The sequence below is a fragment of the Pogona vitticeps genome, chromosome 3 (assembly GCF_051106095.1).
Source record: "Pogona vitticeps strain Pit_001003342236 chromosome 3, PviZW2.1, whole genome shotgun sequence".
NCBI lineage: Eukaryota > Metazoa > Chordata > Lepidosauria > Squamata > Agamidae > Pogona > Pogona vitticeps.
The window spans coordinates 233,498,918-233,526,916 of NC_135785.1; the positions used below are offsets into that span (position 1 = coordinate 233,498,918).

A 27,999-nucleotide genomic window follows, 5' to 3' on the forward strand; every position below is an offset into this window, starting at 1 on the left:
AGAGACTGACAAGAGTCATTAAGCCCACTGACTCTTACCCCTTCCTTTTGGTTCATGTAGGAACCAATGATACTGCGAGGCATAGCTTTCAGGACATCACAAAGGATTATGAGGATATGGGTAGGAAGCTGAAGGACCTGGATGTGCAGGTTGTAATCTCATATCTCCTCCCTATTGAAGGACATGGCCCAAGAAGGGAGAGAAGAATAATGGAGATGAACAATTGGCTCCACAGATGGTGCCACCAGGAATGATTTGGCTTCTTGGACCACGGTCTGCTATTTCACAGGCTCTTTGCAGTAACGTTTTTGCTAAGAGGCTCACAAATATGATCAGGAGAGCTTTAAACTGAGTTCTGGGGGGTGGAAAGAGACAATAGTTTTCAGGACAGAAATTCAGGAAGTATTGGCAAGAAAAGCTCAGTTGGGCAAGTAGTGCTAGAGAACAACAAGGGGAAGAAAAACACACATGGTCCTAAATGTCTCTACACTAATGCACAAAGCATGGGAAATAAACAAGATGAACTGGAACTCTTAATACAGCAAAATAAATATGATATAATAGGTATCACTGAAACCTGGTGGGATGAAACTCATGACTGGAATATATTTCATGGGGGGAATATAAACTATTTCAGAGAGATAGACCTAGCAAGAAAGGAGGAGGAGTAGCTTTATATGTCAAGGATGTTTATACTTGTGAAGAGATCCAGGACCTAAATCCAGGAAGCCAGGTTGAGAGCATCTGGGTAAGAATTAAGGGAGGGAAACAAGAAGGATGTCATTGTGGGAGTATATTACAGAGCCCCCAAGCCAGCCCAAGGAGTTGGATGATGCCTTCTTGGATCAGATGGTTACACATTCAAAAGGGAGAGATGCAATGATAATGGGAGATTTCAACTATCCCTTGTCAAACTCTGCCTAGAACATAATGTCCAGCAAATTCCTCACTTGCCTTGCAGACTATTTCATGGTCCAGAAGGTGGAAGAGGCAACAAGGGAATCAGCTATTTTAGATCTGATTTTAACCAACAGAGATTACCTTGTTAATGGAGTCAAAGTGGTGGGATTCTTAGGTGGGAGTGACCACACTCTCTTGGCATTTGTTATACAGTGGGAAGGGGAAGCCAAGTGCAGCCAGGCACGCATTCTAGACTTTAAGAAGGCCAATTTCAGTAAACTTAGGGAATTACTGGCTGTAATTCCATGGACAAAGATACTGAAAGAGAAGGTAGTTCAGGAGGGATGGGAATTTCTTAAAAGGAGAAAGGCACAATCTAAAACTATTCCAATAAGAAGGAAAAACGGGGGATGTCTAGAGAAACCAGAATGGTTGACTAAAGAACTTTCACCTGAACTAAGTGTTAAAAAACATGTACAAGAAATGGAGAAATGGGGAAAACACCAAATAGGAACACAAGAAAATAGCCAGTATACAGTGGGGTCTTGACTTAAGAATGGCTCGAGTTAAGAACATTTTGACTTAAGAACCACTCTCATAGGAAAATATTGACTTGACTTAAGTACTTAGATTTGAGTTAAGAACTGAAAAAAAACCACGTGGGAGGCAGGGAAAGTGCAAAATTTGAACTTTCAGTTAACTATTGGCCAGTGAAAAGGGTGCCTGTCTGCTTCCTCACTCCTCCCAGCATTTAGAGAGTGGATTGGGAGACAGTCTTCAGACTGCCTGGTACTGCCTGGACTGTATTTTCCCTGCCTTCCCTGAACCTTTCTTGACCTAAGAAAAAAAGAAACAAAATATCCCCCTCTAGTGGTCGAAGGTGGAATAGCAGCTTCCCATTAGTTTCTATGGACGGAAAAGAGCAGATACGGATCAAATGGTTTTCAATGCATTCCTATGGGAAATGCAGATTTGACTTGAGAACTTTTTGACTTGAGAACCGCCTTCCAATACGGATTAAGTTCTCAAGTCAAGACCCCACTGTATGTAGGGAGAAGGCAAGAAAAGCAAAAGTGCAGAATGAACTCAGGCTTGCCAGACAGATTATAAACAATAACAAGGGCTTTTTTTAGTTATGCCCACAGCAAAAGGAAAAACAAGGAAATGATAGGGTCACTGTGTGGAGAATACGGCCAACTGCTAACAGAGAACAGGGAAAAGGCTGAACTTCTCAACGCCTTCTTTACCTCAGTTTTCTCCAAAAAGGAAAATAGTGCTCAACCTGATGAGTGAAGAGCAGGTCATGTAATTAGGAAAATGCAGCACAGAACAGGTAGAGAAGAAGTGCAGGAATACTTGGCTACTGTAAATGAATTCAAGTCTCCTGGGCCAGATGAATTATGTCCAAGGATATTAAAAGAACTGGCAGAAGTAATTTCAGAACCATCGGCAATAATATTTGAGAATTCTTGGAGAACAGGATACGTCCCCACAGACTGAAGGAGGGCAAATGTTGTCCCTATTGTTAAAAAGGGAAAAAAGAAGACCCAAATAATTATTGCCCAGTCAGACTGACATCAGCTCCGGGAGAAATTCTAGAGCAGATCATTAAAAAGACAGTTTGTTATTACTTAGAAAGCAATGTTGTCATCACTAAAAGTCAACACGGGCTTCTCAAAAATAAGTCACACCAGACTAATCTGATTTCTTTTTTTGATAGAGTTACAGGCTTGATAGATGAAAGGAAGGCTGTGGATGTAGCATATCTTGATTTCAGTAAAGCCTTTGACAAAGTTCCCCTTGATAATCTTACAAGGAAGCTAGTAAAATGTGGGCTAGACAGTGCTACTGTTCAGTGGATTTGTAATTGGTTGACTGACTGAACCCAAAGGGTTCTCACCAATGGCTTCTCTTCACCCTGGAGAGAGAGGTAATTAGTGGGGAGCCTCAGGGTTCTGTTCTGGCCCCTGTGCTATTCAACATCTTTATCAATGACTTCGATGAAGGAATAGAGAGTATGCTGATTAAATTTGCAGATGATTCCAAATTGAGAGGGGTTTCTAATTCCCCAAAGGACAGGATTAAAATTCAAAATTCAAAGTGTTTTCCACTGCTCCGGACACTAGGACAAGGAGCAATGGTTTCAAACTACAGTGGTGCCTCGCACAATGAGCGCACCGTAGAGCGATGAATTCGCTCTACGGTGACGCTTTTGCGATCGCTAAAGCGATCGCACAACGATGGCCCCAATGGGCAAAAATCGCAGAGCGAAGGGTGGTAAGCTGCTCGCTTACCGACCTTCACTTTGCGACCGGCCGATCAGCTGTTCGGCGGGTAAAAAATGGCTGCCGGAACAGCCGGAAGGGGCCGGGGCGCAGCGTTTTTGCGAAAACGCTGCGCCCCGGCCCCTTTCGGCTGTTCCGGCGGCCATTTTTTACCCGCCGAACAGCTGATGGCAGCCATTTTGGCACCCTCGTTCTGCGAGGGGAGGGCGCGAAAATGGCTGCCGCCTATGAAGGAACTTCGCTGAACGGTGAGTTTTTCCCTCCCGCACAGCGATGTTTCCCACAGCGAAGGTTAATCCGGAACGGATTAACCTCGCTGTGCGGGGCACCACTGTATAGGAAAAGAGATTCCACATGAATCTCAGGAAGAACTTCCTGACAGTCAGAGCTGGTTGGAAGTTTGGAGGTTTTTAAGCAGAGTCTGGATAGCCATTTGTCAGGATTGCTTTGATGGAGTTCTTGCATGGCAGCGGTCTGGACTCGATGGCTCCTGTGGTCTCTTTCAACTATGGGATTCTCTGATTCTCTCCATATGTCACTGGATGGACAGGGGTTGACTTCAAGCATTCAGAAGTAATTCTACAGCTTTCACTGAGTGCTTTGTCTACTTGTCTTGCATACACGGAGCTATATTACATCAGACTATCATGTTCAGTGGCACAGTAGCATAAAACCAGGATTGTAGTTCTATGTGTTTGTAGCTCTATGCCCCAATTGGTTCCCAATAGACTCCCCCATGTAACATACAGATTACTATCCACTAAATATTGCATTTCTTGGAATGTCACAATGCAATTTTCAACTCACAAAAAATAGATCACTGTACATTTTAATGTGCACATTTGCATTCCATATTTTGAAAGAAAAACATCTACAGTATGTGCATTTTGAAAGAAAACAAATTGAGAAGTGCATATATTAGTATGTATAAATGCCTATTCAAATATATATTCGTATGACAATCTTTCTGCAGCTTATAAAGAAAAAATGTAGATTAATACTCAGAATGGAGAAGTGACCACATGTGAAATTGACATGGAGTAAAATGACTCCATTCTCAACTTGCCTACCATTCTAAAGATTAAATGGATGGTTAGAGAGCAATGGAATGTCTCACCAATTCTGTGAAAAGGGAATACAAACATAAGTTCAAAGTTGCATTTTTATCTTATTTTTTTAAAAAAACTTCTGCACTACCAAATGTTGCCCTGAGCCAATCAAATATGAATTAAAAATAAATAAATAAATGTTCTATCCAAAGGTTAACCGTTTTTATTTCCCAAGTTGACCAGATACCAATCCATCACTGGAGGCACATTCAAACCATTCCCATTTATTCAAACAAATAAATTGGTTTCAGTTGAAGCATGGCTAATGGGAACTGTAAATTAGCTCACTCAAGAACAGCTGCAAAGTCTGCCAGATGGGGCTCTGAGAGAGAAATGAACATGTGTGTTATCATGGACAGAAATCACATCAGGAGACAGAATATGCTTGAAAGAGATAAAGTATGTCTAAAATTGCCTAAAAGCAGTATGTCCTTTTAATGCTGTTTCTATGATTTCAAGAGACAAATGGTCTGAGGTGAGAAATAGCTGAATTATTTAAAAATTGGTGCAAACCTAACTGGAAGCTGAGCTCCATCTGTTCTAACCATTGGAATCTACTCTGGATTATTACAGCCCAAGCATACTTTCCTCCTAATATCCATGGGTTTTGTTCTGTTTTTTTTTTCCACATACGTTGAGACAAAAATACAGAAGTGTCTCAAAGTAGACCTAGCTAGTAGTTCTGGATTACTGCAAGAAAAGTTGAGGGGTCTTGTATTCTATATTCAGCTAAAGATTAATGTATTCTAAGAGGAAGAAAGTAGATCATTCAGGTAGAACATGTAATCAGGGTCAGATCTGGGCACATGTGCTGTATGTAGCAGGAGAAGATATCCCAGTAGTAAAAGTGAGGGAGAGAGCAATATGAAGAAAAACAGAAGGGAACTGGACCATAAGAATCCACTGGTTTTTTTTTCAATAGAGAGAGAGAGAGAGCTAGATAGTGAAAATGAACAAACACCCTCTTTGGGTTTTATAGTGGAGTTGTCTATATTGTACTTTAACCTGATTGTATGAAACTTCAGCTTAAGATCCATACAGAGCCATCCAAGCCACTGCCTGAACAGGGGTAGACAATAAGCAGAGTCACAACAGACATTATCAGTTAAGATACGTACTGGTTATGGACCAAGCAACATGGTAGGCAGAGCCAGAATGAGTAGTCACTAGAACCAGAGTCAATGAAACAGAAAATTTGCGTTATTTGTAATTTTTAAAGAGATTCAATAAAGATATTACCCAAACCAACAAGAACTTTGTTTCTACGGATGGATGACATGGCTGCTTTTTCCTCTATTTCCTCTAGGATACATCATGATCATAGGTTCCAATGTCATGGCAGAAGGCTTTTCTCTGAGAATTCTACCTTATCCAATCACAATATAAGACTATGTATTCGCCTGTAATTGACATTTCTAACCTAGTGTGATTCCTGTAACAGATCTCCTATTTGGCCGATGTAAAGACTATTACCTTTCCCTGTGTGTTTCTGCTCTAAACCTACAAAGTTATATATATATGTAAGCCTCACCTTAAGGCACTGGAGAAACTATTTTGTGCAAGAGAACATAAATTGCCAATTATTATGTTTGACACTTTGGTCTCATGCTGAATCCGCAAAACTCCATCTGACCTCGTTGGCTCAAAAGACCCGAGGGCATCACAACTGGACCAATTTTTGAACAACTTGCTTACCTTAACCTCAGTTTTTTTTTTACCACCTTTGCATGATGAAGAGTTTTGGAGAATTAGAAAGCTCATTTTAATCTTCAGTAGCTTCAGAAAGCTATCACCCAAACCAGCACTTTTTTCTCTATGGTTGGATCATGTGGCTACTTTTTTCTGTAGCAAGGGGGGGAAGAGATAAAAATAAAAAATATTGCAGGAAAGGGTATTGGAGGCAGCCACAGACATTGGAAATCACAGCTACAGACATGGCATACTGCGAGTGAACCACCTGCACATCCCTGTACTTGTAGTTTGCTTTGCCTTGGTTTGTTCGGACTACTGGAAACTGAACTATGACATGCTTTGCCTTGTTACATCAGAAATTAATAGGAACATGCACAAACGTAATAATAAAGAATTACCATGAAATAAAAACATGATTTAAATTGGTTAAGACTTTTTCTTTATTCCGGACGTTTTGTGACTTGTGCCAAGTTAAGGACTCTTGTCTATTTTGATCATACCTATTGTTAACAGCAGATATACCATTGTCTAAAAAAAATGCAATCCTATTTTGAATCCCATTAACCATTTAGCCACAATGACATCTCTTGACAGTGAATTCCGCTGATGTCGTCATTTGTATTTTGCAAAAGAGTACCACTTTTACACAACTGCATTTGTTTAAAAAAATTACTTTTGATTATCCTTTTTTTCTCTTCTGCTCAGAGGGTAAATAAAAAGCTGCTGATTGACCTTCACAATTCTCTTCATTATTTTCATGCTTCTATCATGTCTCCTCTTATTTGTCTCTGCTGAAGTAAATACGACTAATCTTTTTAATCTCCCTTTATGAGGAAGCCTGTTAAAGACTCTAATCATCCTTGTCCTTCTATGGGTTCTTTCTATTTTTACTTTGTTCCTTTTGAAGAACAGGTTGTCCAGTCTTGCACTGTATGCAAATTATGTTGCTAATTAATTCATATAACTATTGCTTATTGCTTATCTTCCCTTGCCCCATTTGTTAAAATGTACACTACACATTGCTACTAAAATGCAAAATGAGGATACAAGGCAGGAGAGACTTAACCAAGGGCTAGAAAACCTGATGGATGGGTGTCACAAAGTTGAGCAGGCAGTGCGTGGTTGTGTACCGAAGCAGGAGTCATTTGGTCTGCAGGTGAGCTATAGAGAAAGGCACTTGTGCACAGATGCAAGTGTTCTAGCATAGTAGTCATACAAAAGCAGAAGGATATCAAGGCCAGGAATGTAAATCTATGCTCTTCTTTCCCTTCTAAGTAAGCATGAGAAACTGCAATCTTCTTCTTGCCAATGAGGACCTGAAGAACTTGCACGTACCATGTTTTTGATACCGTTCTTAGAATAACAGAATTGTAGATTTTTGTGTAAATATTGGAAAAACTGCATACACTGTGGTATTTGAGTAAAAGTAAGTTTTGTGCAAATTACAAAGACTTCACTGAAGGGAAAAAAGCCCTTTGTCTCACATTCAGCTGAAGGTGAAGCCTCTCCTGGCACTTATTTGAGAGGTGTTGTCAGCCTAGAAGACTAATAAAGAGAAGAAATTCAGGAAGCATCCTTCACACCTGTAGTCAAGACACAGGGCAGTAGGTCCATGCTGCAGGGCTTCTGTGACATACTTTTGAGTTGAAATGTAGTGATGCCACCAAAGTTCAATTATCTGGTTCAGAATATTAATTACAACAGCACATGATGTTTGGATGAATTACAAATCAAGCTTAATTTTCTTGAGAGTTTCTTTACAGGTCATAGTGTAACTGTAGTCCTTCTGAATTTAATTAGAGCAAAGAACAGAGCTCTTCTCAGTGACACACAGGAGTAGGAAATATATAAAAGAACCTTAGATGCCAGTGGTATATATGCAAAGTAACAGTTATAACTCTAGGAATGAAGGAATGGTGGGATATAAATAAAATAAACAAACTTTTCCTAAGATTTAGTTTATCCAAGAAGGAGCGTTAGTTTTGCTATCTCTATATTTTAATTATCAGATGGAGGGAGGTGTTTTGTTCTGCCCGATGTGTCAAAATAAATTGCCTGGGTTTGACTAGGGAGGGGGGCTAGGACTGATGTGTGCATGCCTCAACATTACAAACTGAGATATAACTGTTTTTTTTTTTTTTTTAAAAAACTTTGTTCCAAAACTCACAGATAAAGCTCACAGATCCCAGGCCAATTCCACACAATTGAAGGAACTTTAATTCAACCATTACTATGGAACTATTGTGGACTTGCTGAGAAGACTGATCACCAATCTCTCACATTATCAAAAAACCAACATGCATCTCTGTTATCATCTCAAACTGTGGTCTTACCAAATTTCTATCATCTTCCCAACTCCTGTCACTGACTATTCATCCATCGCGTAGGCAAGGAATAAAAGGGATATGGATTGACCAAAATGTAAACATTGCATACAAACTCTTTTAATGGAATACATTAAAAATCCTACCTTCTAATTTTAATCAGTTTTGAAATGCTTAACTTTGTATGATAATCACGTAGTTTTTGTGGGGGTATCATAGCTGTATAGAAAATATGAGGAAGTACTTCACCACTTCACTTGTCTCCTACACAACACACTTCTTGCTACATATATGACTCAGCCAAATTTATGATCTACTATGGACAGCTTGATGATCTGGATACTTTGCTAACGAGCTAGAGGTCAGGAATTCAATTCCCCATTGTGCCTCCAGGAAGAAGATTCAGTTTGTGCAGCCTTGGGCAAGCTTCATGATCCCAGAGCACCTCTAAAAGAAGGGAATGGCAAACCACTTCTAAGTACACTGAAACCTGGAAAGGATCACAGTGAGTTGGAATTAACCTGATGGCAGGGGGCGGAAACATTCAATAAAAAGAGACAATTGCTGCATGAAAATCATGGTTGGTTTTGAAAGCCGTTTTTAAAAAAATCAATTAAAGTTTTTCTTTGCATTTTAAAATAAGTGTGTACATTCAAGGTTCTATATATTTAAAGAATGTTCCAGAAAAAAAATCTGATAACCAAAATGTTTGATTTCCAGCAGGAAAAATTTCATAACACTGGTAAGTCATGACTTCATTTCTAAAACTTTAAAAAAAAACACTGAAAGATTTTTATCATGATAGAAAATCTTTACAGAATTTTTTATTTGGAAAAAATGACTGTTTGAGGACAGAAAGCTATTTCCATTAGAAAACTTTTGACAGACTCACTGTAGATGTGGCTGTATAGGTAGTAATATACTTAGAATGAAGCAATACGTTTATGAGGAAGCTGAAGAGCATAATCAATCTGGAGGCTGGCTTATCAGATGAAAATGTTAGTCTTCTGTATATTTATGGGAGATAGACCAGTTTAGTATTTTGCTCATGATTTCTTTCCCCTGCCCTATGAATCAGAGTATGCATCTTAGCTTCCTGCACTAAAAATAAACAGTAGCTCAAGAGATCAACTAACATTGCAATCCTATAACTTTTTCTTTGGTCTCAATTGCGGATATGTAAGATTGCACTGTATAAGTTCTACTTTGCACCCCATCTGGCTTGAACACAATAAAATGTTTCCTGTTCTCCAGCAAAATAGATGATTAAAGATTACATCAGTCATGGTGTTTATTAATCTCTGTTCTCTTCTGTATGTAGTGTGTGTTTACAACATATTTGGTTCCAACAGCCAGGGCAGGGTAGTATTTCAGTTATTTCCTCAAGGCAAGAGAAAAACAAGTTTATTAAATACAAATAGGGTAAGAATCTTTAAAGACTGCCACAATTAGACAGAATTAGAGCCCAGCTAAAACTCAGGAAACCAGGTTTAGTATGATGAAGATTAAAGGTGCATTGGTATGAGGGTCAAAAATAAATAAAACCAAGGCTTTTTAAAAAAACAATTGGATCAACTGAAGATTTGTTTATGTTTGACAAACACTTCTCACAGACTCTGAACAGTCTAGGCAAAAGGAAAATACATAATTAAAATTAATTCGCAATCTCCATGGCCATATTCATTTGAGGTGAGCAAAGGTACAAAAATGGGTGCCATTTTGTTCACACTTTACATTTTCCGACCCCAAACTCGAGGAGGGCAGGCAAATGGCATGACGTGGGGGATGGAAGAATTTAACATAGGGCTACCATTTTCCTTAGCTGTCCCATTTGAAGAGGAACACCTAAGTCCATGTTCAGGGAAGCAGAATTCCCCTTTTCTCTAAACCTGCTATAAATTATTACTTACCAATATACACAAAGAACAGTTTTTCCTTGGAGATGAAGATTAATGTCTTCCTGCCTTTTTTTTTTAACTGAAGATAATAAGTACTTAGTATCAGCCTGATTCCCTTTGGAACAAAGAGGAGAAATGCTACTCGTTGAAATAGCATCTGTGAATGTTCACTTCCCAATCATTCCTAAAGAAAAATTGGAATTCTGTACAACACCAAATCTCAATATTTCCTATCTAGACCTATGGTTTTTCCCCTTCTAGTAGTTCTCATTGTAACAATCTATTATCTGGCCTAGATGGAAAATGTAAATGATGAAAGGCCTTCGAGAGTTGTAGACTTTACCTTGTTTAACACAAATAAGCTAAACTTTTTAAAAGTTTGAATGGGAGAGAGATAAGCCCATGCTTAACACCAAATTAAAAAAAAATACTTCCCATGCTCTTTCTAGTAAGTCATTGAGATAATAGCATAAGACAAAGTAAAGGAGTGTGACTTAAGGGGACATCAAACCAAAGAAAACAAGAACTACACAGTAGAAATAATGAATGACAGACATTAAGAAAGCTAGTTATACATAGAGTGATTGTGCAGTGAACATGTGCTTGGACCAGACCAGCGAATATTCCTCCAAGGCATTCAATGTCCTTTAATCCTCACAACAACAGTATAGATTAGGCTGAGAAATTTTCCTGGGCACAATGGTGCCCAGTGAACTTCATGGATAGGTTAAGATTTGAACCTGAGTATCCCCAGCCCCAGTTTGACAACCTAAGCACTACATCATACTGAAGATGTCCCATTTTTACCTGATCACGTCCATTCTTACCAGAGACAGTCATATATCTAACTTTCTGCTCTGAATTTTAAAAAGAAAATGCCCTCACAATTGTGTGGTCAATTGTACATCTCAATAAAGAAAAATAAAAAAATAGTATAATCAGAAAAGAAACACAGGATGTCACTAGTTTGCTTAAAACTGCATATCTTAAATTATTTGTATAGATGCAAAACTATACATCATTTTATAATCTAAACAGAATTACAATGCAATTCAGACAAGTGAGGAAGGTTGTGTGATTAGGTTTCTCCATGCGCTCACCATGGACAGGCAATTTCAAGGGTTCTTTATCTTTAAGTCAGACTCGTACTGGAATGCCTTTGAACGGGGGACGCCTTCAAAAGAAGAATTGTTTCTGACAGTCGTTTGGATGGAAGATTTTTCTCCTTAAAAGAGGTTGCGTGGCCACCCTGCTTCTCAGTGGTGGAATTCATTTTGTTATTTTCTGATCCCCAAGAAGGCTACTTCTTACTCTTTTTAAGCGGCAGAAACAGGTACCTTTTAAATTCACTCTGGCTTTTTCATGGATGTTCGTGTATTTTCCACTCTTTATTGTTGTTGTTGTTGCTGCTGCTGCTGCTGCTGCTGCTGTTATTATGTGCTGCCAAGTTGTCTCTGACTTATGACGACGCTATGAATGAGCAATCTCCAAAGTGTCCTGTCCTCAACAGCCTGCTCAGCTCCTCTCTTTGTGGAGCCAATCTATCTTGTATTTGGTCTTCCTCTTTTCCTGCTGCCTTCAACCTTTGCCAGAATTATTGTCTTTTCCAGAGAATCCTGCCTTCTCATGATGTGCCCAAAGTAGGACAGCCTCAGTTTAATCATTTTTGTCTCCAGATATAATTCAGGCTTTATTTGCTCTAGGAACCACTTACTTTGTCCGTCTTTCTGGCCAGGGTACCTGCAAAGAACTCCTCTGGGAACACATTTCAAATGAATTATTATTTGTTTTCCTTGTCAGCTTTTTTTCCCTTTCCACCTTTCACAACTGTACAGGGTGATCAGAAATACAAGTGTGGATGATCTTCGTATTTGTCTCCAGTGACACATTCTTAAATTTGATTATCTTTTCTAGTTCAGTGAGCTATGTATCTAGCTGTGGAGCCAGAGGTTGGGAGTTCAGTACAGGCTGGCTCTTCTTGGATTCTGTGCATCCCAGAATAGCCAGCCTGTATGGCCTAGGGCAAGCTGCACAGTCCCAGGATGTACCCAGAAGGAAAGAATGGTAAACAATTTGCAAGTACTCTCTACCTTGAAAACCCTGAAAAGGGTCACGATCAATCAGAATTCACTTGATGGCACACAATTTTCCTTCTTTACCTTGTTATATAATTTATATTTCAGTAAGCAGACCTCACAGCTTCAATGAATGGTATCATACAAACACACATACGTGTTTATGTATATGAGTGTAAATAAAAACATTTGCTTTATCATGTTTGCACATTGAGCATTATTTGCATGAAAAACTGCGTGCAAAAATGGTGCCATGATGTGTCCTGCAATATTTATGTGCCAGCGTGTTTGTAAGCCACTTCCTTTGAAGGCATTCATCTATAAGAAATTAATAATATGACATTGGCAATAATTTTTTCCAGCTGTTGTTCTATTAGTAGTATTGTGCAAATTCCATTTATTTTGGTAGGGTTGTAACAGGGAAGGATCTAGTGAAATGTGTCAAGTGAATTTTGGGGTTATGTTTGCATAAAAAAAGATCTCCTGGAAGCTGATAACCACAAACATTTGGGCAGGAGGCTTGACTGGAAGTAATGTCTGATTGGGCAGCGCACAGTGACAGAAACATTGTCATAGGATTTATCTGTCCCCTCTAGCTACAAGCTGGAACTTTGAACTGCAGCACTTTACCCAGAATTGCTTTTCAGCAATCTGAAGAGCAAGCCATAGACACCAATATCATACAGTGAATCATAGTTGGGCTAAAAGCAAAGAGAGGGGGAAATGGGGGAAATCTAAGATCTGATTTTTTAAATTATTTTCTGTGGCAGAACTGGAATCTATTGCCAGAAATAATATGGAAGGAAACCAATGCTTTGGAAAAGTTACATTTTGGCTACAGTTTCTTGAATACACAGACAGTTAAGAGAAAGGGGATTCTGGGTGTTGTAGTCCAGAAACTTGATGTTTATAAAGCTCAATGCTGGACAGGAAATATGTATTCTAGAATTCTTGTATTTTTTTTAAAAAAATCCACGAGCCACATTTCACTCCTGACCAATGAGTAATTATTACTTTAGTTTGCATGGAGTTGAGAAGAACTTATATTCACTGAACCACATGTTCTCTTTGTGTTTGTACTGTCCCCAAACCCACTTTGGAGGAATCTGTGGTGACACAAGTTCCAGATGGAGTTGATGGTAGAATCCTGATCTTTTCCCTTGCAGATATCGTGAAGCCATTCCAAAGTGGCTGCGAGAATCCTTCTTATGCCCTCAGCTGGGTTTCTAAACAGCAGGACCTCTGAATTTAACTGATTGTGAAGACATTCTTCACTTACAGCTAAAGTGCCTTTAGATGCCCTGGAAGCTGTGGGCATGCTTAGGAATTTCAATGAGAGAAGTACTCAAGGAGCCATTTAGCTATAGTTCTCCTGGGGACAGCATGGCCTATTGATCTCAGGGTTAAAAAAGACAAAAAGCTATATGGATGTTGCAAGGGCTTTAAGAATGCTCCTAATAATAGCTCAAAGAGCTGGATTCCTTCTTCTCCAACATCCTGAAAAAAGAACAGCAAGTGTAGTGTAAGTCAAACTAAGGAAAGCTTAAAATGGATTTTGAACCAGCTGTCTGTTGGAAATAAATGTGGTGGTGAGGTCAAGGCTTTCACAAGAGGTGCTTAGGTCAAAGACCCACAGACTCTGAAATTAACTTCATTATCTAGCAATTAACATATTAGAGTCACTCAAAAGGCATAGAAGAAAAGGATATTTTTTTTTAAAAAAACCCCGAAATGTATAAGTTAAGTGCATTTCTGAAGACTTATTTTGAGATGAGCATTTATACAGTAGCTATTTAATAATCACTGAAAATGGAAGGTTATTGCCAAAATTTAGGTATGTACTAATCTCATACCAATTGCATACAACATGTGTATCTGAAATGCAAATAATAGCTGCTCAATGGCTGAAGATGGATAATTATCAAGTTCTTAGGTACAGAAGGAATTTCTTCCCTTACTTTCATCCTGACTAAAACTACTCTTTATGATTTGGGGTGGGTGCTGTCCTGCCACTCCAAAGTGGGCTTCTCCAAAGCTTCTGCCTGGCCACTGTGTGAACAAAATATTGAATTGGATATGTCTGGGGTGGTATATAAGTCCAAAAAAAAAAAAATCCAGCAGGGTTCTGCTTCTCACTGTGCAGAGAGAAAATAAGAGTGCCTCAGTGAAACCAGTGGAAATAACTTCAGAGGACCAGCATTTGTCAGAAGAAAGCATTAACACCTTCTGATCTTTCTGCTCACGTATTGATAATTATGAACTCAGGCAGCAGTTACTATTTGCATCGTATAAACAGAGCCCAGAAGTAGCTACCTGTAACTAGCTACTTTGGAGATAGTGGGAAGATAACTAGTAGCTAAAATATTAATTTTTTGGTGTAATTAGTAATATCCATGTTATTTAGATGTAGGAAACAACACTTACTTAGAAAAGTTACTTTCTGAGAACCTTTTAAGACATTTTAACAAAATCTCCCAGTTTTTATGCTATTCTTTGTCTCTGTTTAGTATTTCTAAAAAACAATTCAAGGTACAAAATCAAAACTTGTCAGTCAAAGAAACCAGAAAGTATTTCCTTGACATTTTCTGGACTGTTGGTGTTGATAATGTCAATGCAAACCAGTGATAATGCATAATGCAACCACTGCCTTCATATTGGGCAACAATAATTATGTCAACCTAGCTGTCAAGAGGTCATCAGTAAAGCAATGGCTGATATCCAGTAGTCAGTTGCAAGAAAAGTAGGCCCACTGAATCCCACATACTCTAATTGCAACTACTGGATTTGAGCCAATGATTTTGTTTCAAAATGTAAGGCGTGGAGTTCTCCTTATAAAGCCACACATGCAAATGTGCAAAATGTGTTTCCTGGTTTGGTTCTTTCCAACTTTAGTGATATACACAATGGATCACATTCTCCTGTGCAGTTCTGTATGTGCAATGGGAATGACATCATCATCAATGGAAAATTGCTGCTGATTAAAGGCTCTCTTTGGTGATTTTCTGGTGCATAAGACCATGCTGTATTGTGTATGAATTACATGCATCCCAAAATCACTAAAGAAAACCCTTAAACAACAGTACAGTAATTTGCCATGGCTAATTAAACCTTTCAGATCCTTGCGCATATGGAGCTGGACAACAGGATTTCAGCTAATACATCACAAGGTTCACAAGCTTTTCTCATTCCATACAGAGTCTTACCATGTGATATGTATATAAGCACAAATATAGGCAGTTCACACATCTAATTATTCACATTTTCAAATTTTTTCTAATACCGCAGTATTCTTGGATGTGTGAAACTGTTCTATATTAAGTGGTCACTTGGTCAGTTATTAGCTCTCATAGTTTCGTATCATGATGGATAGTTACTTAGCATTGTAGTTAGGAACCCAAACATGAATTGACAGGTATTACTTGACTGCACCTGTCCTTAAGCACAATTCTGAAAAATCCTGTGAGGATCTACCATCCAAAAACTATTTTTCTCAAGGTTTTTTTTCCCAATCCTCTAGTCGATTTAAGTAATTCTTCAGTGAAGATTGTATGTGGATTTTCACTCATGAATCAAGTGACAGCTTTATTAAGCACATCACATATTGAAGAGCCTTAAACTGAATCAGGCCACTGAACCATGTACTCCAGTACTGTCTATTTTGGCAAGCAATAGTTCTCCAAGATCTCTTGCAAGCCTTTCTTTCAGCTGCTTTATGAGATCCATTTTAACTGCAGGTGCCTGAGATTGCATTGGAAAACTTTTAGCTATGGCATAATGCAAAACAACTGATGAGTTCTTGTGCTAGTAGTCTGTGCAGCCCTTTATAAACAGACTCTGTGTCAGTTCACAAATTACAGAAATTTACCAAGTATTATTTGTCAGTCCCAACTTTCTCCTTAAAATTGTGGATGCTAACACACACTTCCATTGATCTTCACAGACAGTAGAAGGATATGCAACTCCAGGGCACCTAACAAAAAACACAGCACTTCAGCACACACGTCCCTCTGCAGGTTGGACTTCAGATGCTGTACTAATCCCCAGGCCTTCTTGGGAAATCAAAGTCCTTGAGTCAGGCATGAATGTTACTGGCAGAGTTCCCATGGCTATAAAACAGCCCTACCAACAATCATCCTCGTCTCTCATGTATTCATGTCTTAGCTTACTCTCTGCATCTTTCTAAGTTCACTATACCATAATTCAATAACTTTTCATTTTCAGAGTATGCACAGATCCAAAAGTAATGCTATCATTTTACTGTGAAACATGAAACAATGCAAATTTGGTGACCAGAGATGGGTGAATGAACTTGCTAAGCACATAATGAAGACTGGGGCACAATGAGTGTATTACCCTAAGATCAGTTTTCTCTTCCTTAGCCCCATTTTATTTCTCTTATTCCATCAGATGACCAGGACTACGCTGTTCAGGTGAGTCAAAGCTTTCACATATGTCTTGCAGTGTTCATCTTACTGGCAGCCTAGCCTCAGTCGGGGATTTCATTACTCATAGAGCAGGCAGCTGTTTGTCATAACAGACCCACCTGGACAACCATATAGTTAGTGTATGTCTCTTTCTGTTGCAACTACCTCCTTCAGCTGATTATCTACATGTAACAGCTACAGCAACTGATGGATTTTCTTAATGCAATATTTGAAGTAAATCTGGAGGATTTTCTTTAATCCAAGGTAAAAATTCCTAGGCAAAGAAAAAGACTTTCAGTTAGTGAGATGTTTTTGTTTGTTTGGGGGTGGCAGCATGGGGAGAGATGGAAGAGGGGGAGGAGGATGTCAGAGTTTGCCAGACAGTAGTCAAGTGGACGAAGGGCCTTGAACTATATAAGACAACTCCCCATGCAGGCATGAAGATAACTAGGTATCCTTGGGTGAAGCATAGTGTCTTAATGTAACACACCTCACGGCTTTCTTGTAAGGGTAAAGTGGCAGCAGCAGTGCTGCCTCTTAAGCAGGTTCTATATGAAACAAAGTTATACCATCTCCTTAGTATGACACATATTAATAAGTGTAGGACTTTGTTTTTTAGGTCATGAGGAGATTCCTGTATATTATTTAACTACTGTATTGCATTTGTCTCTTATGCTTTGCTTCCAAGAACTTCTGAGTGGTAGTTTAACCTTACAGTAAGCCCATGCAACCAAAATGAATTTGACCCAACTCCGGGAGGCAGTGGAAGACAGGAGAGGTCACGAAGAGTCGGACATGACTTAACAACTAAACAACAACAAAAAGCCCATGCAGGAGGTTAATTAGAGGATGGCATCCCACTTTTGATATTCACTAGATTACAATGATAATTCACAAGCTCTCATGATCCTCCTCTATATGGACCAATGATTTATACCCCAGAGTTTGGGATATAAATGAATAATCCTGAATTTTTTTACTTATCAGGTTCTCTAATCTCTCAGTTAATGCTTTTCTCTTCTCTTTGACTGGCTGATGTGATTTCATTCCATGACTCTTTCTCCTGCCTTGTTTCCTGTTCTCTATCAGGAGTGCCCTGCTCATCCAATCACCAGCTACAATACTCTTAATTGTTATCAATCACTTTTGATTTTGGCAACCCTATGAAATAATTAATGACACAATCAAAAGATTGTGTCATTAATAGCCCTGTTCAGGTCTTAGAAATGAAAGGTTGTGATTTTCTTTATTGAGTCTAGCTCTCTCTATCCATTTTAAAATCTTCAGTCCATAGTGAAAGTAAATGCAAAGTTAAATGGCTGTATACACTGAAAATATAGGCCAGGCTATACCTCCTCTGGAACTGATCCTAGGAATGCTGATAGAAGACGGATTCACATCCCAATGAGAAACCAAGCTAAGATTTCATAACCCAGGACTTCCATATAGGACTGCATGTATGACTGTCAACATCTACTACAGGGCTGGGGAGCATGTGGTTCTCCAGATGTTGATGAAGTACAGTTCTCATCAATCCTTGACAATTACTATATTTTTTGGGAAGGATGGGAATTGTATTCCATGCTCCCTACCTTTGATTTGTAAGACTGTGGTCATGTATAAAAATGTTATCAGCTCCCTGCTGCCCATTTGCTGGCAGACACAGACATTTTCCTTTGGATAAGCTAATGGCTACAGATTGACCGACAATGAAGATTCTTTTAATGGTGGGCAGGACTTCTTTTTCATGAAAATGATTTTCTGGTGTGTAGTTTTAATGCAATAAGTCAAAAAAATAGTTTTAATGCTTTAATTTACTGTATGGTTGAACTTTCTAAAATTAATTTTATAAATGCCTTGGGTTCTGCAAAGGAGAAAGGTGGACTATACAATAAATAAATATATAAATGAATGAATGAATGAATGAATGAATGAATGAATGACAACATTTCTGCAAATTATAGCAGTGTACACATGGCATTTTCTCTACACTCCCCTAGTAGCAGACACAGAATGAACCAGAGCCAAATCAGGATTCTGCATTCAGTGTTTCTGGAACATTTTCTTCATATGTGACCAGTAACAAAAATCCTGAATGGGTACAGATTAAGCAGAAAGTTACAGTCTTTTGTGGCAGAAATTACTTCTTTTAGTTCTTTTCCTTGACATGCAGTGTCCTAAATTCTTTAGGGGCCTAATTTCCTAATGAAGGAAGTGTGATGGTAAAATCTTGTGGAGATGTTGCAGCCTCTTCTCAAATGAATGTTAAAGCCTGACAGCCAAACAAAATGACCCACTTCTTGCAGAGTCAGACAGAAAGGCTCCGCTTAGGCCCTAGGAAAGTGTCTCTAATAAGGCAATTCGTTAGCTATGTTGACTGGGTCCCTCTTAGCTATCCTTCATTCCTTCTCACCCTCCCTCCAGCTAGTCATTAATGCAGCAGAAACAGGAGAAAATTAAGCCATCGGGCTCAGTATGCGTTACAGCTCTGCATAGTGAATATAAGACCATTATTTAGACACCCAAGTCCCCAGTGTGTTTCGATCACACCAGTGCAGCAGGACAAAAAGGAAAAGTTGGCTAATAACACCATGGAGTGAGAATCATATCATATCATATCATATCATATCATATCATATCATATCATATCATATCATAAGTGAGTATACTCCTGGATGCAGGCATTCTTTTGGCCATTGGTTGCTGTAAAAGGCAAATGTGTGCCATTTTTCTGGCTATATTCTGTCCTGTAGGAAGGTTGTTGTGGGAGAGAATTTATGCTCCTTCAGAGAATTTATTTGTGGGTCCTCCTCCTGCAATTATACAGAGCAGGTACATTGATAGAGGCAAATGCTAAGTCCAATGCTAAGTTAGAGACATACAGGGAGATAGTATATAATGAAGCCTAACATTAAGTTAAATATCTAGTGGCTGAAATCCTATTGCAGAGTAATGAAAATGGAGCACTTTTAGCTATAAGTTAAGAAATTTCAGTAGGCATTAGAAATGGACATGAAGCACGTCTAAGTCATTGGCTTGGTAGCACACATTCTGCATGTTCATCTTCCCCACCCAACCATCTGGCTTCTCCATTGACCTGCCAGCACACACTGCTTTTCTCCTGTTCCTTGCAGGATCATCCCGTTGCATCTGGATGCACCGCAGGAATCCCTGCCCTGCCTCCTTGTCTGAGTGGGCAGCTGCTGGAGGAGGTGGAAAAGGGAAGTCTGTGCTCCTGCCAGAATGGAAGATCACACAATGAAGAGGGAAGGGGCAGTGTGCACTAGCAGGTCAGTGTTGGAGCTGACTGCGGGAGTGGGGAAAGTGAATGTGCAGCATCAACAACAACTTAGACAACACGGCATGAAGTGCTTCATGCCCATCTCTGGTAGCCATTATCTGCTGCATGCTAAGCCACACAACTTAATACGCAACAGATAAGGTATATGACATGTCTTAACTGCTGACAATTTATTTCCAAAATTATGCAGTTTGTGTCACTAGAGATGGGCGTATTTGTATATGAATACTAATACCCCCACACAGATGGACATAACTAGGTCTGTTCCCCTGGGGCTGGACCGTCCACTCACTTGGCCATTACTGCAGCCTTCTCTGTGCTCCCTTCCAATCGCTCCAGAGCTTGCGGTCGACTAGCCACTCATCAGCCTGGCAGGGAGGCTCGTCTTCCCTCCTTCTGTCAGGAGTGGCTAGTTGATCACGAGCTCTAGAGCAATTGGAAGGGAGTGTGGAGCTGGCTGCAAAAGTGAACAGGTGAGTGGACAGCCCAGCCCCAGGGGGCTGGACCCTCATTATGTCCACCTATGCAGGTGTATTCATATTTGTATACGAATGCTCCCATCTCTAGTCACTACACCACAGGATTTCAGTAATGCTGTGACACCAGTGAGGTACTCAGACTGTAAAGCATACTACTCCCAGTCCTTACGGCTGGAGTATCATACTTTCACTCAAAGTACACCACACATTATTTGGAAATTAATGGATTTTTAACTACCCAGTAGTAGTAGTAGTAGTAGTAGTAGTAGTAGTAGTAGTAGTAGTAGTAGTAGTAGTAGTAGTAGTAGTGAGTCAATTCTGACTTATGGCGATTCTTTTCAGGGTTTTCCAGGTAGAGAATACTCAGAAGTGGTTTACCATTCCCTTCTACTGGGACTGTGCAGCTTTCCCATGGTCACACATGCTGGCTCTACTCATTGGAAGTACTATTGGGAACCAAACTCCCAACCTCTGGCTCTGCAGCCAGATACCTAAACAACTGAGCTATCCAGCCATTTTGTGCTACCTTCTGAATCCAATACAATGAAGACCTTCCTAAATGTTATTAATCTGATCCCCCATCCACAGCTAACTTGAGTCTAACAGCTGTTACTGCTTATTTATCTGATTCTTTTTTGCACATTTGAAGAACAGATAGATGTGTTTCCCTAAGAGGGAGTGTAATGAAGGGAACCACTGTAGCATAGTGGATAGTGTTGGATTAGGACTCAGGAGACTTAGGTTTGATTCTCCATTCAGCCATGGAAACTTACGGAAGACTGGCACTGATAAAATCTCTTCTAAAATATCTCACATACATTGAGAAGCCTATTAGGGTCATCATCAGTACGATGTCAATTGATAACACATAACAACACAACAATGAAGAGAAATGGAGAGTAGCCATTGGAACTATACAGAGAGGGGATGGTTTTGAGGGGGAGTGATGCAAAAAGTCAGTACAGCAGAGTGTGTATTGCTCCCAAGCTTTCACCCCATTTATTTAGCATGTTTCTATGGTTTAGAGTTACTAAGCAAAGCTTGTAATATTCCTATGAGTTCAAATATTTGAACTTATGAATTCTAAACTCTAGCTAAACTGGAACTGAGGAAATCTGGTTTCAAGTCTCCACTTAGGTGTAACGCCTCATATGACTTTCAACCAGCCTTACCTTCTTCATACTGACCCTTTAACACATCAGTGCTTTCCCTTGTAAATATACTCAAAAGTATGTTGATTGTTTTCTTTGCATGCAAACAACTTAAAACTTGCAAAATCTATCAAATTATAGCTTAAATCTATAAGAATCTGAGAAAGACAACTTCCAAGATTATAAGTCATATAAACTTGTGTGGCAACGATGCTCAAGGGAAGCACTGAACCAACTCTCAAGAAGGATGGAAGAAAATTTACCTTACATATCAACATGAACTAAGCTGGGGAATGCAGACTGATAAATTCCCTTTTGTCGGCTGGGCTAGTGTGTGGAGGTGAAGGATTTTAAAAGTCTGGCCATTCTCTTCAGTGTCAAACCCAAGGGCGACATTTAAAATTCTCTGATGACAAGGAAAGACAGAGACGGAGAACTGTGGCCATGTGTTATCAACCCAGAGGACATGACTGAAGTAGGAAAGACAAAAGATCAAAATGCCGGTGGAGTGCACTAAATAATTCAAAGAGAAACAAATGCCTCACAAACCTGTTTTAAAACAATGCTAGGCATAAATGCGTGAAATAGAACTGTAAGACTATCACAGCTTACTCTGATCCAAACAGCCGATGGCTCTTTCCCCACCATGCTTCCCTAGTGTGGAAACTCCATCTGGGAGCTGGTACCCATAAGCTGTTCCAAAGTTCCAGAGCTATCCCTTGCACTCCAGTAGCTATTCTGTAGTTTTTATCTCATAAACAGCAGAATTAAGCTTGGTTTCATCTGTACACAACAAGATAATTGAGATCTAGAATTTCTCAGTCTAGTTTTTATTACGGACTGTTGAAGAGTGCCTGCATGTTTTTCTCCTTCATTCAATCTGTCCCCACTGTTTATACCAGTTATAGTTGGCTTGCTTCACCACCTAAATTTGGTTTTCAGAATTCTTTGTTCCTCTTAGCTTGGGCAGGGGGGTGCACACTACTTTGAGGGAATTTATCATGGTTCTGTCTGCTACATTAATTAGTGAGTTGCAAATAATTGCTTGTTTTTTTTTTTTTTATCAAGAAACAGTAAGGAACCCAACTTAATTTTGCCATAGGTGATGTGAGAGGTCTATCTTTGGATTCTCCAATGTCTTGAGATTTTTTGTTATATCTAACACAGAGAGAGGTCCACTAGTATTGTAACATATAAAGGCATTTTACTCATCCCATGTTGTTTCCTTTGTTGCTCTGTGTGTGGCTAAAGAAGCCATATCCTTATTCTTCTCCTTGCATGGTAGTGGTAGGAATTGGTAAATTTGTCTATTTCAGTTTTTGTAATGTATGAATTTTTAAAGCATAACTTTGTTCCATCCCTTTTTTGCATAGGTTTATGACAGATTTTTCTCCTTAAGTCATTGTCCAAAATGTATATTCAGTTTTATAGACATAGAATTGGTGTGCTTTTTTCTGTGTTATTTTCTTGAGTATACATTTGTGGAGGTATATTTGTCTAACCCAGTGATGGTGCACCTTTTTGAGCCCAAGTGCCCAAACTGCAACACAAAATCAACTTATTTATTTCAAAGTGCCAACACCACAATTAAAACCAGAATACTGAGATTTTAGTTTAGAAAAAACAACTGCTCCTGCACTGGAAGGTTTAAATGCTTGTGTGTGTTTTTTTCCCTATGGGCATATTATCAAAAAATAATTACCAGTCCTCCAATCCCCCATTGGACTAGACCAGTAATGGTCGCCATTGCACCCCTCCACTGGACCACTGCACCAGCAGAGGGGAGTGCCAAAATCCGGGATCGGAGGAAGGGTATTTCTTGATGGTGACTTATGGCTCGGGTGCCCACAGAGAGGGCTCCACATGCCAGCTGTGGCACACGTGCCATAGGTTCGCCATCACTGGTCTAACCTATATACTACTTAATCTATACTGTTTTATATATTTTTTTAAATTCAAGTACTGCATCACAAAATTTGGAGAAGTGCAAAAGCTGATAATGTTGTTTTTGTGTATTAGCTTAGAAAGTGCAACTCAAATGCAAGCAAACATTTTTTGCCCCCATTTTTAGCTAACAGGAATATTTTAGTGCAAATGGGATTCAGTTCATATGGGGGAAAACTTATAAAGAATATTAAAATGCTTCTACCAATTGTGTTACCCTGATCCAGTTCAATGCGTGTGCCCCAGAACCTTGGTTTTAAAAGCCAGTGGATCCAAATATGCATACCCAAATTGGGGTGTGATGTGCTGACCCTCAAACTGAAAGACACCTTTGTGGGTTAGAGTACATGGCTACAGAGCCAGAGGTTAAGAGTTCAAATCTGAATTTGGAGATGAGCCAACCAAGACCATCCAGAATATTAAGCAATGAGATTATGTGCCTATCACATATGCAGCCGTGGACATCTGCACGGCTACAAAACACCATCAGAAGGAGGGACTGGAATATTACTTCTGAGTTCTTTCTTTCTTTCTTTCTTTCTTTCTTTCTTTCTTTCTTTCTTTCTTTCTTTCTTTATTTATTTATTTATTTATTTATTTATTTATTTATTTCATATCCCGCATCATCTGATAACCAGGCACTCTGGATGGCTAGCAACAATATAGGGAGAAAAAAAAACTTAAAAACACTTTATACCTAAAAAACCTTGGTAAAATCACCATAAATTAGAATTGACAAGATAGCACATAATTCTGAGAACTGGTATAGTTTACAGAATTGGAATCAAGCCTGCATATCCTATTTGGGATGTGATGGGATAGGTTCTGTATCATTTAAAGGCTACTTTTCTCATGGTGAGGGGACACAAGGTTCAAACTGTCACTATGCTAGCCAATATATATACTAGAGAATGTGTGGCTGATGGATTTATGTACACTACCAATCTGTATGGTCTTGGACAATCTGCAAGGTTCCAGAGTACCAGTGAAAGAAGGAACTGATGCACCAGTTTCTGAGAATTGAATTGATGGCACACCATCATCATTATCATCATCATTATAATCGGCTATCAGACTTCCTTGTAAACTTATCACAATTTTAGTCATAATAAATATTAAATATAAGTAAACCTTCACTTCAATTTCAGACATTTTATTTACCACAATATACTCTAGACTAGAGTGATGCTTTCCATCCTTGGGTCCCCAGACGTTCTTGGACTGTTACTCCCAGAAATCCTGGCCAGCAGAGGTGGTGGTGAAAGTTTCAGGGAGTTCTAGTCCAAGAACATCTGAGGATTCAAGGTTGGGAATCATTCCTCTAGAGCTCCTGCACTAATTTGTTGTTTCTGCTAGTGTGGCCCCAGTACCTACGTTCTGTCTATTTAAAACTTTATTGAGATTTAGAAAATTACTAGATTGATTTGTGTCCATGTGGAAAATTCCAAAGTTTTGTTTCACTCTAATAAGTCTGCAGAAGTGAATGAATCCACAAAAGTTCACATGACAGTATAACAAAATTCAATCTGAAAAGCAGAATGCACACCTTCAGTATAAATTCTTAATGAACTTTATTGTAGTACGCTCCAGGAAGTCTATAGATACTTGACCTGGCCCTACCATTAGGCAAACTGAGGTGTCAGATGCTAGGAAACAAAGACCGAACTACTGACTGGCAGGTACTGGAGAAAAATTGCTGTCAGTTGTTCCTATCTTTGAACTACAACTCTCAGAAACCCTGGCCAGCACAGCTCCTGGTGAAGGCTTCTATAAATTGCAGTCAGAACACCTAGGTTACACAAGGTTGGCACCCACTGTGCTATGTAATATACAGGCTGTGCTTTGTTCTCTAAATTAGTTTGCTGCTTTCAAGTGTGGTGGAACAAACTATGTTATTGCCAACACTGGAGTAATTTTTAACTATGAATCCAGTCAGCTTCTGTACATGGAATTAGAGAGGGGATGTTACCATTAATTTAGACAATAAAATATCATGGGCCAGACTGATGTCATCCCCTTGACTTTCATTTCAGGTTCCTCTTCAACAGCACTCTAATTTTCAGAGTGTTATCCTCAGAAGTTAAATGTGTCTGTGTTGGACATCACTGCCAATTATCTCTTATTAAATATGATGGAACTGTGCTTGCTATTTCCAGTCGGTCCAGCAACACATATATCTCGCATTAGGTCCCAGAACTCCATTGAGGTTAAAGTCCTGGGTCATGGTCAACTGTCTTATGGCAGCACATAAATTCCAGACCAGTTGTTTTATGGCACGGTCACTCTGGGCTATGTAGAAATCTTACCTCCTTGTCATTCCTGGAACATGCATTGGTTCCATGTATATGTGGGTGGTTTTGTAATCAGCCCTTACAAAAATGCATATATATTTTTGAAGTGTCCTTTGATTTCACATTCTGTCTCAAGATCACCAGGACAATATTGTTCAAGGGAAGGACAACACATCTCAGTAGTAAATTACTTATGAAGTCTGCTATTGTCACCCATGGTAATTCTGCAGAGGAAACTGCACTTTACCAAGGTTTCTAAATTTGCTTGACACTATGTCTTCCTTGATGTACAGTGTGATGTACCAACTGATATATGAATTACTTCCTTCCCTCTTATCCTGTTTCTCTCACATGTCCCCAGTGTTATGTGACAAGAAGGAAGTATATGCTTGGTCCCTTCAGACTTTCATACTATGCAGTCTGAAAGAAGAAAAAGTTTTCTTTTATTGTTAAGAGGGGGGAGAAGGAGCAGCAGGAAAATAGCATTAATTTTAGCCTTTCTGATAAGAAAAAGAAACCTCAGTCCATCTGGAAGTTACTGCTTCTCTTTCTTTCAAATGCACAGTCAAGAACATCTTAAGGTCAGGCTGTAAATCATGTAAAACATCTTTATCTATTCAAAACTGTTCTCCACCTTACTTTTACACTCACACCCGCACATACACACACCAAGGTCTTTTCAGATCATCAAACTGGAACTTTGACAGGAGTTGTGGGCACGGCATTTTTATAGCTACAACCAAGCATCCAGATTAGGTGATATACAAGCAAGATCCCCAAGAAGCCACATTGTTGCAGAACTTAATGAAAAAAATGTATCTCTCTCCATCCGTTGCAATTGGACATCCTTTTTAAAAGGACAGGGTAAATACTCCAAAGAAAAGCTATGTATACCAGTGGCAGATAATCTTTTTTTTACTTCTTTTCAATGGTATTCATTGTGATCTCTAAGCACATTTTGATATTCCATTCTGCTGACTTACTATCACCTCTACCAAAACAACAAGAAATCTGGCCGGTTTAATGGGATAAAAATCATATTAGAAGTGAAAGACACAAACATTTCCACAGATGTGAAATTGAGGGGATGACTAGACAGGCATTTGTCCCACTGCTTGGTCTGCCTTAGGGATGGGCTGGTTCTCTCCTTTTGCTGGTGACCAAACATAACTGCCAGTGCAAACCAGCGCATTCCCACCTACACCTTTTTGGGTCCCTACTCAGGGCCTACTCTTTTTAGCTGTGGTAAGACTCCTTCATTTTGTTTCAATTCAAGTGTGTGTGATTGTTGGGATTGAACCAAAGTGGCTGCCTTTCTTTCCCTTTAAAAGTAAAGATTGTTTTCTTTCCTTTTTAATTAACAATATTAAAGGGCAATGCTTCACAAGATGATAAAGCAGCTGGGTGGCTATTCCTTCTCAGAACCCATTTAATAATATTGAGAAATGGGAAGTTTTCTGTTTAAACTTTCCTTGTAGCTCATCTTCAGAGAAGGAAAGTTTTGTATTTCTTTGTAATGGTTGCTGACTGATACAATGCATCACCAATGCTTTGACAGTTTTTTTTAAATTTTAAAGCATTTCTGATACATTAGAAATAGAGATGGGGGTATTTGTATATGAATATACAGTGGTGCCCCGTATAGCGAGGTTAATCCGTTCCGGATTAACCTTCGCTATACGAAAACATCGCTGTGCGGGGCAGGAAAACCTATTGGAACGCATTAAACTTAGTTTAATGCGTTCCAATAAGTGTGTAAACTTACCCCCTCCAGCGATGTTTTCGCTCCGGCGGCCATTTTGGAGCCGCCGATCAGCTGATCGGCGGCTCCAAAATGGCCGCCGGATGACCCGAAATGGCCCCTATCAGCGTTTTCGCGCCCTCCCCTTGCTTAGGGAGGTCACGAAAACGCTGCGGCGGCTCCAAAATGGCCGCGGATGGCCCGAAATGCCCCCCCGCAGCATTTTCGCGACCTCCCTAAGGGATCGCTATACGGATTTTTCGTTAAACGGTGCACTCGTTAAGCGAGGCACCACTGTAAATACCCTGCACAGGTGGGCATAATGTGGATCTAGCCCCTGGGGCTGTGCTGTTTACTCTTCTTACGCTGTTGCTGTGGGCTCTGC

At 39.4% G+C, this 27,999-nt stretch overlaps 1 protein-coding gene and 1 long non-coding RNA gene across 6 annotated transcripts in view; both read right to left on the reverse strand.

Annotated features, from left to right (window-relative positions):
• Positions 1–27,999, reverse strand: part of LSAMP (limbic system associated membrane protein) — a 1,273,416-nt gene that overhangs the window by 435,579 nt on the left and 809,838 nt on the right. The window lies entirely within an intron of this gene.
• Positions 5,146–27,995, reverse strand: LOC144588027 (uncharacterized). The gene is made up of 2 exons (XR_013543331.1): positions 22,284–27,995; positions 5,146–22,251 (listed from the first exon to the last, which is right to left on the reverse strand). It is a non-coding gene; the product is annotated as an uncharacterized LOC144588027 (long non-coding RNA).